The following is a 15,059-nucleotide window of genomic DNA, read 5'->3' as shown; positions in this document are numbered from 1 at the left end:
GTGAAATTATGTCGATAAAACCAAAAGACTCAACACACCTCCGGAAATTCCCCTTTAAAATAGCCACAGAAAAATTCAAATATTTGGGAATTGAAATTACTAGAAACTACCATGATATGTTTAAAGCCAATTATAATCCCTTATTTAAGAAACTAAATAATTTGATTAAATTCTGGAAAACACTTCCGATGTCCCTAATAGGCAGAATAAACGCTATAAAAATGATATTTTTACCACAAATCCTATACCTATTTCAATCAATACCTATATATCTCCCAAAAAAGTTTTTCAAAAAATTGGACTCAGACATTACAAATTTCATATGGGATTATAAATCCCATAGAATACAAAGAGCACACCTTAATAAACGAAAAGAGTTGGGTGGTCTAGCGCTCCCTAACTTTATGTATTATAATTGGGCAGTACATATTAAAAATATGATTCATCTGCTGGACAATTCTGCCCAGCAGGTGGCCTGGATTGTAATGGAAAGAGAGGACTGCTCTCCGTGTAATATAGGAGCGACTCTCCTCTCACCAATACACCTGAATAATAAAAATTATAATAAAAATCCAATTATACATAGCACAATTAGAACATGTAAACAAATAAAACAGAATCTAAAATTAAGAAACCTATCTATTTTAATACCAATAGTTAATAATCCATCGTTTAAACCATCAATTATAGACAAATCATTTATACAATGGGAAAGAATGGGAATCAAAACGATCGGAGATCTGTATGAATTGGGAAAATTACTATCATTTCAACAACTACAACTGAAATATAATTTGAAAAATAATCAATAGTTTAAATATCTTCAAATTCGTGATTATCTGAAAAAATATACAAAAGACTATCATAATATGCCTACAGACTTACTGGATGAAGCAATGAAGACAAAAGCGGAATCAACGAATCTAATATCGTACTTATATAACATCATCTTAAACATAGAAATACCCACAACTGATGGAATTAGACGAGACTGGGAACAAGAATTAGCTATAAAAATTTCAAAGAGAGCTGGGATAATCACTTACGACATACGTACGACATACTCTCATCCAATTCAAAACATTACATAGACTATATTATTCAAAAACTAAAATAAATAAACTCTTCCCTAATGTCTCACCCATATGTGATAAATGTCTGTGTCAAGAAGCTACCATAGCGCATTCTTTTGTTTTTTGTACAAAAATCCAAACATTCTGGAATGAAATATTTGACATCTTTACAAAATTAATTAAAATAAAACTGGTACCAAAACCAGAATGGATCATTTTTGGAATATCGGAAGGTAACCCTGAACTAAACGTGTTTCAGAAGAATTTACTCAATCACGGGCTAATAATGGGAAAAAAGCTCATACTTAAATTCTGGAAAAATGCGCCTACACCAACAATAAAAATGTGGATATCAAATATGTTTGAAACACTACATCGGGAAGAGATGAGATTCCTCTTAGCAGGCAAAGCAGACCACTTCCAAAAGACGTGGTCTATGTTTTTGGAACTATTACAAGCATAAGGTGCAATAGTAATGTAATAAACAAATAAATAAATAAATACATAAATAAATAAATAAATAAATAAAGGGTACCAGGATCTGGCAACGGGGGGGTAAAAACCCCCCAACAAAAACGGACTTGTTTGGTAGTCCGCTTTCTGCGGAGTTTAATGTTATAATAGAGCGATTGTTTCTCCTTCCTTTTCTTTCTTTCCTAGGGTCTACTTTCTTTCTTTCTTTACTTCCTTCTCTAACTTCTTTTCTAAGGGGCTTTCTTTTCTCAACACTCTCCTGCACCTTCCCGACTCTTGCGCACTTCCCTTACTTCCTTTACCACTATCTTTTTTTTAAAGCTCAAAAAATGAAGCGGTACAAAAAATGTATTAAGACATATGTGTTGTGTATTATTGTAACTTACGGTACTTCTAAGAAAAATTAAAAATAAACAAAAAAAAAAATCTTGCACTCCAACCAAATATAATTGTAAGATTAAACGAGAATTTACCAGTTTGAAGTTTGATCTGTATTTTATGAGGAGTTACGATGAGGGATTACGTGAAGAACCCGCTCAGTGCGCAGGCGCGGCATACTTCCAAGCAGCGGTGTGGAATCACAGAAAGACACAGTTATTTGAAGTAAACATAGTAAAGATAAGGAGACATCAATTTATTAGTTTGATCCATATAATGAGGGTGGGAGCGGAGGGCACGTAATCCCTCATCGTAACTCCTCATAAAATACAGATCAAACTTTAAACTGGTAAATTCTCGTTTAATCTTTTAATATTTTACTTCGGAGTCACGTGAGTGACTACGTGAAGACTTCAAAGCTCTGTGATTTCAAACCGTGTAACAGTTCATACTTCACTCGCTGCCGAAGTTATTCGAGGGAGGACATATGTAATCGTAATCAACCATGAATCTGTTTGTAAAAACAATAATGGTGTTATTAACAACAACAAGACCAATTGCTCCCCCGGGCTTAAATTATATATTTTTTGCTGATTCTTTTTCTGCAAACGATACAGGTTCTGTCAGTGGTTTGTTATAAATGTTTGGAACGTATACTCCCTAGACCACCCTGCAGTAGCCAGGATGTGGTCCATAGGCTCGTCCATCCTCTTAGTTACTGACGTGGAAGCTGTTCTGGTGAAATAAGATTTAATACACGTTAGTATTTACTCCAGCAACTCCCAGTACCTGCTTGAGCCACTAGAGATAGTTTAGCTCGTCACCCGACCATGAGGTTTCCTGTGCCTGACCCATAAGGCTTTTTCCTCTCCCTCGGTATTCCTTATTGTGTCGATCTCTAAGTGGGTCATGACACATAAAACGTGGTTCAGGTGGGTATGCCCGGAATTTCATGACTGGACCTGATGTTCCTGGTCTGTTCTGTTTGGCCAACCCTTGAATGGGCATGTGACACTGTCTGGTGTTATAACCATGTTGTCCCATCGCAGTAGATGGGAGAGCTGGCTCTTTGTGTTGATGTAAGGCCACCAGCATGTCCATCTTCAGGGTAGGGTGTTCCAGGGCGAGTGACCTGGCTGGTGATCATCCCCTAAGGTATGTCAGGATTTCACTGACATCCCAATTTGGGTGTACCTATTTCTGGGGAATGGATTGATATACCTCTCCTGTATCTGATCACCAGTGAGCGGTACCCAAGTTGAGTAGGCTAACAGAACATGTCCTTCGTTGTGGTGAAGACCTGCCAGGAGCTCCAGTACAGTTTTTTTGTTATAGTTGAATGTGTAATTCCTGTTTTGGAAACAGTGTACCATTTCTTGATGCTCCTCAGGTATGTTCCCTAGGATATGCGACGGAATGCTGTCATCAGGTTGATAGTGCTCCTGATCCAAGCACAGCAATGGTCTTCCCAATTCTGCAATTCTTTTAATGACCATGTCGAGGATCACTGGGAACCATGCTTGTGGACTTGGTCCACTGTAATTTGCGTAGTACCCGACTGATGAAGCCGTAGTACCTATTGAAGAGGTAGAAGGAAAGGAAAACATAGATATTAGGTTCCCCCCACCCCTCAATACGCGGGAATGTCTCCATTGCCGCTGCCTTGAGATTGGTTTCATGTGACGTAAGTTAGTACGTGGTGATTTAATTGGATATAAGGAATCGATATCTGGCGTCCATATTGCTTAGTGATTTCAGCAAATATTTTTGGTTTAAATGTATGTTTACAGTATTTAGCTCACCTGATAGGTGAGTTACTGATGGTCAAACATGTTTGACGACATACGGTTTCCAATTGTTAATAATTTGTCCCCTAATATCGATGTTCTCCGCCCAAGTGGTTTGGTATATGCCACCACTGATGTTGTTATCTTATAAACGAACATGCAAATTTGGTGGATTACTGAGCAAATGCTTCACTAGAATTAAGTAAGTTAATATATATCATGTTTAAGTCAATTTATATTGGCATTAAGTATTACAAGCTCAGTAACACATCAGGACACATAAGATGTTACTCAAAACAGGTGGAAGTGTACAACCATAATCCTTCCTGCCGATAAATTCCATGATAACACTACAGATTAATCCATTTGCCCCCATATTACAGGTATGGAGATAGTTTTGAACACTAGTATCTCAGCTCATAGGAAAGGTACAAAGTTCAGTTGCTGGTAATGCTGCTATATCCCAATTACTTTGCCACGTAGTTGATTGGTGGTTAATGCACCATGACTGATAGTCTTAATGAATACCAGATAACAACGTTGTGGTTGGTCAACGTAAATATCTGGATATATATTTTGTGCACCGTTCCCAGAGGCACTGCAATACTGGGTCGATGCGTGGAGTGGACGGAGCAAGCCCCTATTCCATCTCCCTGTTCCAAAATTCAATTTAATATATGGTCCCTAGATAAGGGACGTATCAGATTATTAAACTGATAAGAACAGATACTACACTTGATCTTAGTCAAAAGGCCGAGAAGCGATGCAGCTAAAGCTGTATCCAAGGATAGTTTGTCGTTAATATATAGACATGCCATGACGGAATGTTTCTAAGTGTCAGGGCTAGTTGATTCTGGATAACTTTGACTTAAATGCCGCAACGCTCATCATGGTTACTCCATCCAGGTAATTGCGGTATATCCGAAACTTATATGAGAAGGTACTGAATAGTGTGCATCTTCAAGGGCGATGTCTACCATAAAGTATCCTTGGATCCATGGTAGTAGTTACAAATCCCATGAATGGGTATACCTGGTGAAATACTCAAGTGGTTTATCAACGATGGTGCGACATTCACCATCGTGGGAGGGTAGACCACTTGGGGTGCTTGCTGAATTGGTGGCAAGATATTAATTCTATTCCCCTTGTATTTATTTTTTGGTATATAACTACCAAGAGTGATAGCTTCCTAACCAGGCGTGATTCATCCACCCCTTGTTAGTACAACCCTTAACCTTTATGTGATGGTAGGAACCATACTTATCTGTCTTCATTGTTGTTTTCTTCGGTTTCTGGTTCCTTGTTCTTGTAGGGACGTTGTTTGTTGGGGGGTGGCACATTTTCCCCTGGGGCCTGCTCTGGGCCGTGGCCTAATTCTACAGGTTTGGCATGCAGGCCCCGAGCTTTCACCAGTACCATGAGGTAGACGCCCCTGGTGGACACGTTGAGGTACTGCTGTCTGGTTTAGTGTGGTGCTCATTCCAGACTCTGCCCTCTTGTGCCGAATAGTTTGAACACTTCGTCCAGTTTTTTAGGACGGGTTTGGTAAGTGCCAGGTAGCAGGATCTGTGCTTATGAGGTCGGCGTTCTCATAGTCCTGTTAATTTCATAGATTGAGGGTAGGTTTGTGAGTTCATTTCAGAAGTTATGAGGTATACCGTTGAACAGTAGGGTCAGGTGTTTTCCCATAATACCCTGCCCTTCTGGAATGAGCAGGTGGACATGATAGCCGACGTCAGGGTACCAAATGCATTTTTAAAATATTTAGGTTAAACGCGCTGCTCAATGTATCCCCCAATAATGGCGGGCACTTTGAGTAAATGCAATTTAGGGGAGGCGTGATAAAACCAACGCCTCATGGCTACCTGTCTTGGAGAGGTTTTTTGGAAAAGACAGGTAGTAAGCTGGCCATCAGTTGAGACTGAAAAGCCATCTCGCTAGTGGTGGAGCCACATAGCGGCCACACCCAGCAGCTCTTCCTGATCCTGTACCTCAAGCATACTCCCGATATTGTTCAGCCAGTGACCCCTCTTCATGACCAGCCCAGCCACTGGTCACCCCAAAGCTAACCACACTAAGGAGGAAGCGATGGGCAGTGCCTAGGCACTGTGGAGGGTATGCCTGAACACTCCAGCGAGACTGCCCTTCACGTAGCGTGTCTCGCAGGAGCTCCTGCTCCAGGAGCCGCTCCAGCGGCTCAGGCGGCTGTCTCTCTCCCTGCTGGTGGAGAGACGTCCCCTCCGACAAGTCGGAAGCCACCGGCCGGATGCCTCTTCGGATGGCTAGACATCCAGCCCGCAGCTCAGGCACTAGCGGGACTGGCTTTGGCGTGGTGTGGGGTAGCGGAACGCCCGGTTAAATGTTCCTACCGACTTCTTCTGGAGCTTTTGTGCCTTGTAGTAGCGAGAGCGCCCCTCAAGCAGCGCGTCTCGCAGGCACCTGCACCGAGAGCCGCTGCAGCGGCTCAGGCGGCTCTCTTTCCCCACGTGCGGGTGGAGAGACGTCCCGTCCCAAATCGGGAACACCTGCCGGATGCCTCTTCGGGTGGCTATGCATCCAGCCCGCTATCGGGCTGGGCTCGGCACGGTGTCGGGGAATAGCGGAACACCGGGTTGCTCCTACCGCCTGTTTCTGCCCCCCTTCCCCCCGACGGGAAACGTTCCTCCTCGAACGGGGGACAGTTTTGTTCCAGACCCTTTTTCTCTGCCTGTAAAACACAAGCAGAAAAAGGGGCTCCCCTGTAAAAGAAACCCGACCTCAGGATGCTCACCTGACGGTCCGTTTCATCTGTTGCGGGAGTGCCTAGCTCCCGCTGCCGCTGTTGCACTGCTGGCGTAATGCCGCGCCTGCGCACTGAGCGGGTTCTTCACGTTGTCACTCACGTGACTCCGAAGTAAAATCCAGGACAAGGTAAGAAAAAAAAACGCGTTTTAACCCCGCACCACCCCCCCCCTCCTCAAACGCGCCAAAATCGCGCACACGGCCAGTGGCAGAATTGCAGTGCCGCTGAAGGTAAGTATTGTAACATACCAATTTAAAGTGTGCGGTTAGTTAATTCAGGGGTGAAGCGCCACTGGGCTCTGACAGCGCTGCCGTGGGTCAATGTTAAGACAATAGACTATAGCAGCAGCACTAGGCCATTTGGCCCTTCGAGCCAGCACCACCATTCATTGTGATCATGGCTGATCATCCCCATCAGTACCCCGTTCCTGCCTTCTCCCCATATCCGCTGACTCTGCTATTTTTATGAGCCCTATCAAGCTCTTTCTTGACAGTATCCAGGGAACATGCCTCCACCGCCCTCTGATAAGGGGAGGCAGTCAAGGGGGGTGAGGCTGGGAGCCACCCCCGTCCGCAGGGCCCCCGGCACCGGGAAGAGCGGTCACCTGTGCGGGGCCAGGAACCGACATGACAGACACACAGACTCACCGAGTGATGGTCCCTGCGGGGTCCGAGCAGCAGAAGCTTCCGCGCGGCTCCAGGAACAAGGAGCGGGACCGTGGCCATTTCAAACACTCCCCTTCTGATCGCCGCCTGTCCTCGCCGCACCTAGAGTATAGTATAATATATTAGATGATAGTAGATGATGGTAGATAATCGTAGATGATGGTAGATGAGGGTAGGGTAGGGTGGGGTAGGGTAGAGTATGGCTGAGCTGAGCAGAGCTGAGCTAAGCAGAGCAGACACCAGACACGACCTCCTCCAACGCCGTCTGTCTGTGTCTGTGTCTGTTTCTACGTCCCATCCCCGGCGACGCTGCCCAAAGATCTTATGCTCCTCTATAATCTTTGACGCTGCTCATTGGCTGCATCATTCAAAATGCTACATTCTAGAGCGTTAGTTTGTGTCGCTGTACCACCCCCCAACATTACAAACGCCCCCCACCCCCCCATCCCCCCCCCCTCCCCCCTGATTCCCACCCCCACAATAGCTTCCCTCTGACTACAACAGCTCAAATAGCGGCACATTTGGATAGCAGTATCGGGATCGGTCCGACTTCTTTGAGGATTTAACTGGGAAAATGGACAAGGGAGAGCCAGTGGATGAAGTGTACCTGGACTTTCAGAAAGCATTTGATAAGCTCCCACAGAGGAGATTACTGGGCAAAATTAGAGCACATGGTATTGGGGATAGGGTACTGACATGGATAGAAACTTGGTTGGCAGACAGGAAAAAGAGTAGGGATAAATGGGTCCCTTTCAGAATTGCAAGCAGTGAATAGTGGGGTATCGCAAGGCTGGGTGCTGGGACCGCAGCTATTTACAATATACATTAATGATTTAGATGAAGAGATTAAAAGCAACATTAGCAAATTTGCAGATGACACAAAGCTGGGCGGCAGTCTGAACTGCGAGGAGGATGCTATGAGGATGTAGGATAACTTGGACAGGTTGGGTGAGTGGGCAGATGCATGGCAGGTGCAGTTTAATGTGAGGTTATCCACTTTCGTGGCAAAAACAGGAAGGCACATCATCATCTAAATGGTGTCAAGTTGGGAAAAGTGGAAGTACAGCGAGATCTGGGGGTCCCTGTTCATCAGTAACTGAAAGTAAGCATGCAGGTTCAGCAGGCAGTGAAGAAAGCGAATGGCATGTTGGCCTTCATAACAAGTGGAATTGAGTATGGGAGCAAAGAGGTCCTTCTGCAGTGGTACAAGACCCTAGTGAGACCACACCTGGACTATTGTGTGCAGTTTAAGTCTCTAAATTTGAGGAAGGACATTCTTGCTATTGAGTAAGTGCAATGTAGGTTCACCAGGTTAGTTCCAGGGATGGCGGGACTGTCATATGTTGATAGAATAGAGCGGCTGGGCTTGTATGCTCTGGAATTTAAAAGGATGAAAGGAGTTCTTATTGAAACATATAAGATTATTATTGGTTTGGACACACTAGAGGCAGGAAACATGTTCCCGATTTTGAGAGAGTCCAGAACCAGGGTCCAGTTTAAGAATAAGCCATTTAGAACGGAGTTAAGCAAAAACTTTTTCACACAAAGTTGTGAGTCTGTGGAATTCTCTGCCTCAGAAGGCAGTGGAGGCCAATTCTCTGGAGGCTTTCAAGAGAGAGTTAGATAGAGCTCTTAAAGATAGCAGAGTCAAGGGGTATGGGGAGAAGGCAGGAACGGGGTTCTGATTGTGGATGATCAGCCATGATCACAGTGAATGGCGGTGCTGGCTCAAAGGGCCGAATGGCCTACTCCTGCACCTATTGTATATTGACCGCTCCTGATCCCGACACAGTAGCACCACCCCCTGCCACACCTTCACACTCCCATGCCCTTACCGCTTTCACCTCCTACACACCCACACCACCAATACACTGACAACAGCAGCACCACCCTGACCCTGATCCCTGCCCCTCTGACAAAACAGCACCAGCACCCCTACACCACCCCCCCGCGATACCCACCCTCACACCAGCCCCGCCCCGACCCTCACAATACCAGCACTGCCTCTCCTACACTCTCACCACCTGGCCCCCACACCAGCACCAGCCATACCCCCATGCCGCCCCATCCCACCCCACTCCATCACCCACCCTCCAACCCCACAAAAGCTCCTCCCACCCCTACCCCAACTTCCTGACTCCTACCTAACCCCCCCCATCCCTGCTATACCCACTCCCGCTCTCAAACCCCCAAACGCCCCACTCTCACCCACCCCCACCAAGTGCAGTTTCATACCACTTCAAGCAGGGTGCAAGGCCACCAAATTCAAGCGCAGTTTCATACTACTTCAAGCAGGGTGCAAGGCCACCACATTTATGTGGTTTCATGTCACTTCAAGCAGGGTGGTAGGCCACCAAATTCACGTGCATTCATGCCATTTCAAGCAGGGTGCAAGGCCAACAAATTCAAGTGCAGTTTGTTACCGCTTCAAGCAGGGTGCAAGACAACCAAATTCAAGTGCAGTCTCATACCTTTTCAAGAAGTGGAAAGGCCACCAAATTCAAATGCAGTTTCATACGATTTCATGCAGGTTGCAGGTCACCATATTCAAATTCAGTTTCATACCATTTCATGCAGGGTGCAAGGCCACCACATTCAAATGCATTTTCATACCATTTCAAGCAAGGTGAAACCACCATAAAACCACATAAAACACCACACTCACAGTTCAGTAGACATTTAGTGTGTTCAGTTGATTCACAGCTCAGACAGAATTATGACCTCTCCTCCCTCCCCCCCCCCCCCATCTTGCAGAGAATGAACCACACCCACACTTCCGGGTTTTATAATCCCTCCCCCCCTCAGATTGATCTACTTCACATTATCAAAAGTCTTCACCTTAGTGTATAAATATCCTGCTCTGCCGACTAACATTGGAAATGTGATCACAGCCTTTAACTGAGACACGTCTCCCCTTGCGCATATAAAATCAACCAATTGCTGATGGTTAATGATTTGAGTCCTTGAGTATTTTTACGGATCGAGACTGACAGGCAACGTAACTCTCATTCCAGAAGAAAATTCTGCTCACTGCCTCCGTTGCGATGGCTATGCAAAGAGTGCCCTGGGAGGAGGACAGGGGATTGACAACACTGCTCGGATGATGGTGAAGAATCTCAGCGAGGGAAACCTTTCCTGACACGTCCCATCGAAGGAGCAGGAAGCTGTGTTGAGATCGAGGTCCTGTGTGGAATCTGGATGAGCAAGCACCAGGTGATGGTCAGACTGAGGGTTTGGAGATCAAGGAGCCATCACCCACCCCCTCAGTGTTTGCCCTCACAGAGACCCAAGTAGTGTGTGTCGCACCTGCAACACACCGGGCTCCGCTGAAGCTGAAACTCAGACGCACAACGTCACAAATTGCTCACCTGGCCTTGCCTTTCCCCTCCACCTGCCAACCAGCCGCTTGCTGCCTCTCCTCCTCAACCGTAAACTTGGCTCGTGACAAATCCACCAAGGCTGGTAGCCTTGTCATTACCTCTGGCGCCACCCACCTACATCCCGACCCCTCCAGGCGCGATGTCGCAAGTCCACCCACCCTCCAGAGCCCGTCATCCCACCCCCGCAGACAGACAGATGACTTACCAATACACAGCCAACAGTGCAATGCGGCGGACCCCCCCCCCCCCCCTCCGGTCCTAAAGCGTGTGGGCAAGAGTTTTGTCGGGGGGACAGGTTAACATTGAAGAAGCAATCACTCCCTGCAGCTGCTCATGTGAGGGCGCTAAATTCACCCCTGCCCCTGTCAGAGTCAGTCAGTCATACCTCAGCGATGTGGTGCTCGCTGTGGTTCACGTGCAGCTCACTCTCTCTCTTCTGACCGACCAACATCACCTCGATTGTGGCGACTTCATTCGCAGTGCCGGTAGTTGTGATATTGAACAATTTGCTGAAGATGTGTTTATTATACGTTTCTCATTCCTGGAAGTTTCAGTTGCATTTGTGGTTCAAAATCCAATTAAAACATCAATTGCTGAAATCAATAAAAGAAAACCCATTCTTAACTCCATTGCACACACACAACCCTAATATTCAACACTCATTTGTATCAGTTACAATGTGATAGGTTGGGAGAATGGGATTGTACCCTTAACTTGGCAGTACATTGTGTAGTCTGATAACAGCGTTAACTGTAAAAGTCAGAGAATAATACACATTGCAGCTGATGCTCCTGTACCTCTTCCCAGATGGCAGAATGGAGAAGATGTGGTGTGTTGGAACTTCTTCTTCGAGTCCGTTGCAATCTCAGATGTCGTTCTGCCAGTATCTGGCGCAGGTCACAGCTGGTCGGGTCGGGTCGGTTCAGCCAGGTCCTGGGGGCTACACTGGGGGGGGGGGGGCGTCGTCACACTCCAGTAGGTGGGACATTGTCTGTACTGCTCCACAGCTGCATGTGTCTTCTGCCTGGTAGTTCCATGCTTTCATAAGTGCTTTGCACCTCCCCAGCTCCACTCGTAATCTGTTGAGGGTCTTCCAGGTTGGCCATGGGAGGTCGTGCCTGCTGGCGAGGCATTCAGTCGGAGTGATTCCTCTCTCCATCCAGTCGTGGGCTCGTGTGTTGAGCTGGTTCCATTCAGCTGTCCAGATGTTGGTCCTTGCTGTTTCTTTGGTTGTCTGGAGAGGTGGGACTATCTGCAAGAAACTGGCTCTGGATTTCAATCGGGGTGGAGGTGCTGTGTGTCCGTGCAGGGGGTGCCTGGTATCGATCTCCTGTGCTCTCCGCTCGTCTTGGGCGACGATGGATCGTCTGATATAGGGGGGGTGGCGGGGGGGAAATACCAGATAGGGCGTAGAGGCACGGGACTGGCGTTGTTTTTATGCATCCCGTGATAATGCGGCAGGTGTCGTTGAGGGCTGTGTCAACCAGTTTGGTGTGGTGGGAGCGGCTCCAGCTTGAGCACGCGTATTCAGCTGTAGAGAAGCACAGGGCTAGGGCAGTTGCACGGATGTTTGGTGGATCAGCGCCCCACTTTGAGTTTACCAGTTTGCGCAGGATGTTGTTGCGAGTGTTGACCTTGGCTTTGGTGTTCCGAAGGTGGGGTTTGAAAGAGAGTGTCCTGTCGAGTGTGACTCCGAGGTACACGGCGTGGAAGTGGTTGGAGAGTTTGTGGCCATCCCATGAGACGCTCAGTTGTTTTCCTGCATCTCGATTTTTAAGATGGAATCTGCATAGTTGGGTTTTTGATGGGTTGGGTTTCAGGTGGTTGTTATTGTAGTAGGTTGTCATCTCTTGGAGGGCGCTTTCCAGGACAGACTCGATCTTCTGGAAGTTCTCCTGTTGGGTGGTGATGCAGAGATCATCAGCATAGATGAAGCGGCGGCAGTGTGAGGGAAGTGGTTGGCCGTTGGTGTAGATGTTGAAGAGGAGGGGGGCCAGTAGGCTGACTTGTGGTAGGCCATTCTTTTGGGCTTTCCATTTGCTCTTGTCGTTTAGTTGAACGAAGAAGCGCCTGTTGTTGAGAAGGCTTTTGATGACTTGGCACAGGTCGGGGTCACCAGTCATGTCAAAAAGTTTCCTGATCATGGTGCGATGCTGGACAGTGTCGTAGGCAGCGGTGAAGTCTATGAAAGCTGCTCCGGTGATGAGTTTGCACTCAAAACCGTCCTCAATGTGTTGGGTGAGGTTCAGTAGCTGCCCGGCACAGGCGCGGCCAGTGCGGAAGCCAGCGTGATCTTTAGTAAGCTTGGAGTCTATAAGTGGCATAAGGCGTTGGAGTAGTAGACTCTCATAGAGCTTGTAGGTGATGCAGAGGAGGGAAATGGGTCTGTCGCTCTTTGGGGATGATGGGTCCTTTCCAGGTTTGGGAATTGCGACAGTCTTAGCCTTTCTCCATACAGGTGGGGTTGTTTTCTGTGCCATGCATGAGTTCAGCATTGTTAGGAGCCAGGTCTTTGCTTTAGGTCCAAGGTGCTGTATCATTTCCGCCAGTACATCATCGATTCCTGCTGCTTTCCCAGGTTTCAGCATGCTCATTGCAGCTTCGAGTTCTTCTAGGTCAAAGGGCTTGGTGAGAGCGCTGGCTGGTTGTAGGCGGTCTGTTACCGCTGTCCGGCGGTATTCTCCTGTGGGTCTGCGCCGGTTTTGGCTACGACCGTTTGCCACCAGCTGTGCTGCAACTGAGTTTGCTGTGACCGTTGTGAGCGTGGGCGGTGTGGTATGACCTTCACCGAGGCGGCGGATTGTGGCCCATGCCTTCCTGCTGTTATTGGTCATGTTGGTGTTTTCTATCAACTCCTTCCAGACTTGCCTTCGGTCCTCCCCGACTGTGTTCTCCGAGTTCCATGGTGGTGGAGGAGAAAGGGTCCTCGTGGTATGCCCTGTGGTAGGCTTTCAGTAGATCGCTGGATGTTTCCGAAAGCCCGGGGACGTACTCGGTCTGGCATCCTCTTGGTATATGTCGCCTGGCTGACCTTTTCAGCAGTTCTGTGAACATGGTATTGTTGTTGGGGTGTGATGGAATACTGGGGATGGAGTCTTCGATCTCCTGGTGGAATGACAGCCAGTCGGCCTTCCGCAGATTGAACCTTCTGCAGAAGGGGACGGTTGTTGCTTGGAGAGCGGATCGGATGGTTATGGTGATTGGCCGGTGTTGCGTATGGGGGATAGGGTCCAGGACCTTTCACAGCTCTGGATGATAGTTCGCTGCTCACACAAACAAGGTCTGGGTTATATCCTCGTTTCCATCTGGCACTGTGGAAAGATTTTGGCAGTTTGGAGTCATGGATCAGGGTCAGGTGTTTCGACTCGAGCCAGGTTTCGACTTCATCTCAATCTTGATTGTTCACTTCATAGCCCCACAATGAGCTATGGGCATTGAAGTCCCCAATGCTAATGTGGTATTTCCTCTTGCATCTGTCTGGCAGTTCAGAGTGGAGGAACGGACTTTGGGGGGGTTTATACACTGATGTGACAGAGATGTTTGGGAGGGCAACTGTGATGGTTTCCATTTGTCCTTCGGTGGTGTGGGTGCAGACCTCTTCGATCGCGAGGTATGATCCCCGACTCCCTCCTTCTTAACACTCCTTCCCACCTCGCAACTTTACCCGTGGCCAGACTCTCCACACTCTGTGAAAGGAACTCTCCCCCCAATTGGTCCCTTGAACAAGTATTGTCATTCAATAAGATTACATCTGATACAACTTGTCCCGGTGTGCTCCCGTTTTTCCCCACCATCTGTACACCTGCCGTCAACATTCACCCCCCACCCATTAAGTATTTCAGAATGAAGGAGACTTGGAAGCCTTGGGCAAATTGAATTGTTACTGTCTTTATTTTAATTTTTATGAAGAGGAGAACAATCTGCGCATGTGCGGTTTAAGATTGTTTTTAAAAGCCGACTGACTGCCTATCCTGAGTAATCACTCGTGGCATGTACCTGGTCCACACAGACCTCTCCCTGGGTTTCTTGCTAGCCGTTCTTGTTGTACTCCTGCCTGGCTGATCTGTAAGTATGAGGGCTGCTGCTAACAGATTTCTCTGTTGTTGCTGCAGCAATAAAATCTGTAGTTCTTCCATGATGGTCATGATGTAGTATAGGGAAGCAGGGTATTCTAATGACGTCACGCGCACCAGACGGATGCACTGACGCATGATTACGTGTGATGACGCGTGATTTACGCTTCGACCTATTTTACATATCTCGTAAATGAGGCGCAAATGACAGCCACGTGGGACAGTCTCTTGAGAAGGATGAGAGGATATCTTATAGAAACATATAACATTCTTAAGGGATTGGACAGGCTGGATTCAGGAAAAATGGTCCCGATATTGCGGGAGTCATGACCACACAGGTCATGGGAGAACGTACAAACTCAGTACAGACAAGCACCCGCAGTCAGGATCAAACCCGGGTCTCTGGCTCTGTGAGGCAGCAACTACCGCTGCGCCAGTGTGCCGCTC

General features: G+C 47.2%; 1 non-coding gene across 1 annotated transcript; it reads right to left on the bottom strand.

Moving 5' to 3' along the window:
• Positions 1 to 4,285: 4,285 nt before the first annotated feature.
• Positions 4,286 to 4,477, bottom strand: LOC116968662. The gene has a single exon (XR_004410503.1). It is a non-coding gene; the product is annotated as a U2 spliceosomal RNA (small nuclear RNA).
• Positions 4,478 to 15,059: the final 10,582 nt, after the last annotated feature.

This window comes from Amblyraja radiata, chromosome 45 (assembly GCF_010909765.2).
Source record: "Amblyraja radiata isolate CabotCenter1 chromosome 45, sAmbRad1.1.pri, whole genome shotgun sequence".
In the NCBI taxonomy this organism is placed as follows: Eukaryota; Metazoa; Chordata; class Chondrichthyes; order Rajiformes; family Rajidae; genus Amblyraja; species Amblyraja radiata.
The sequence above is the reverse complement of the archived record's forward strand: the minus strand, read 5'-3'. Positions and strand labels throughout refer to the sequence as shown.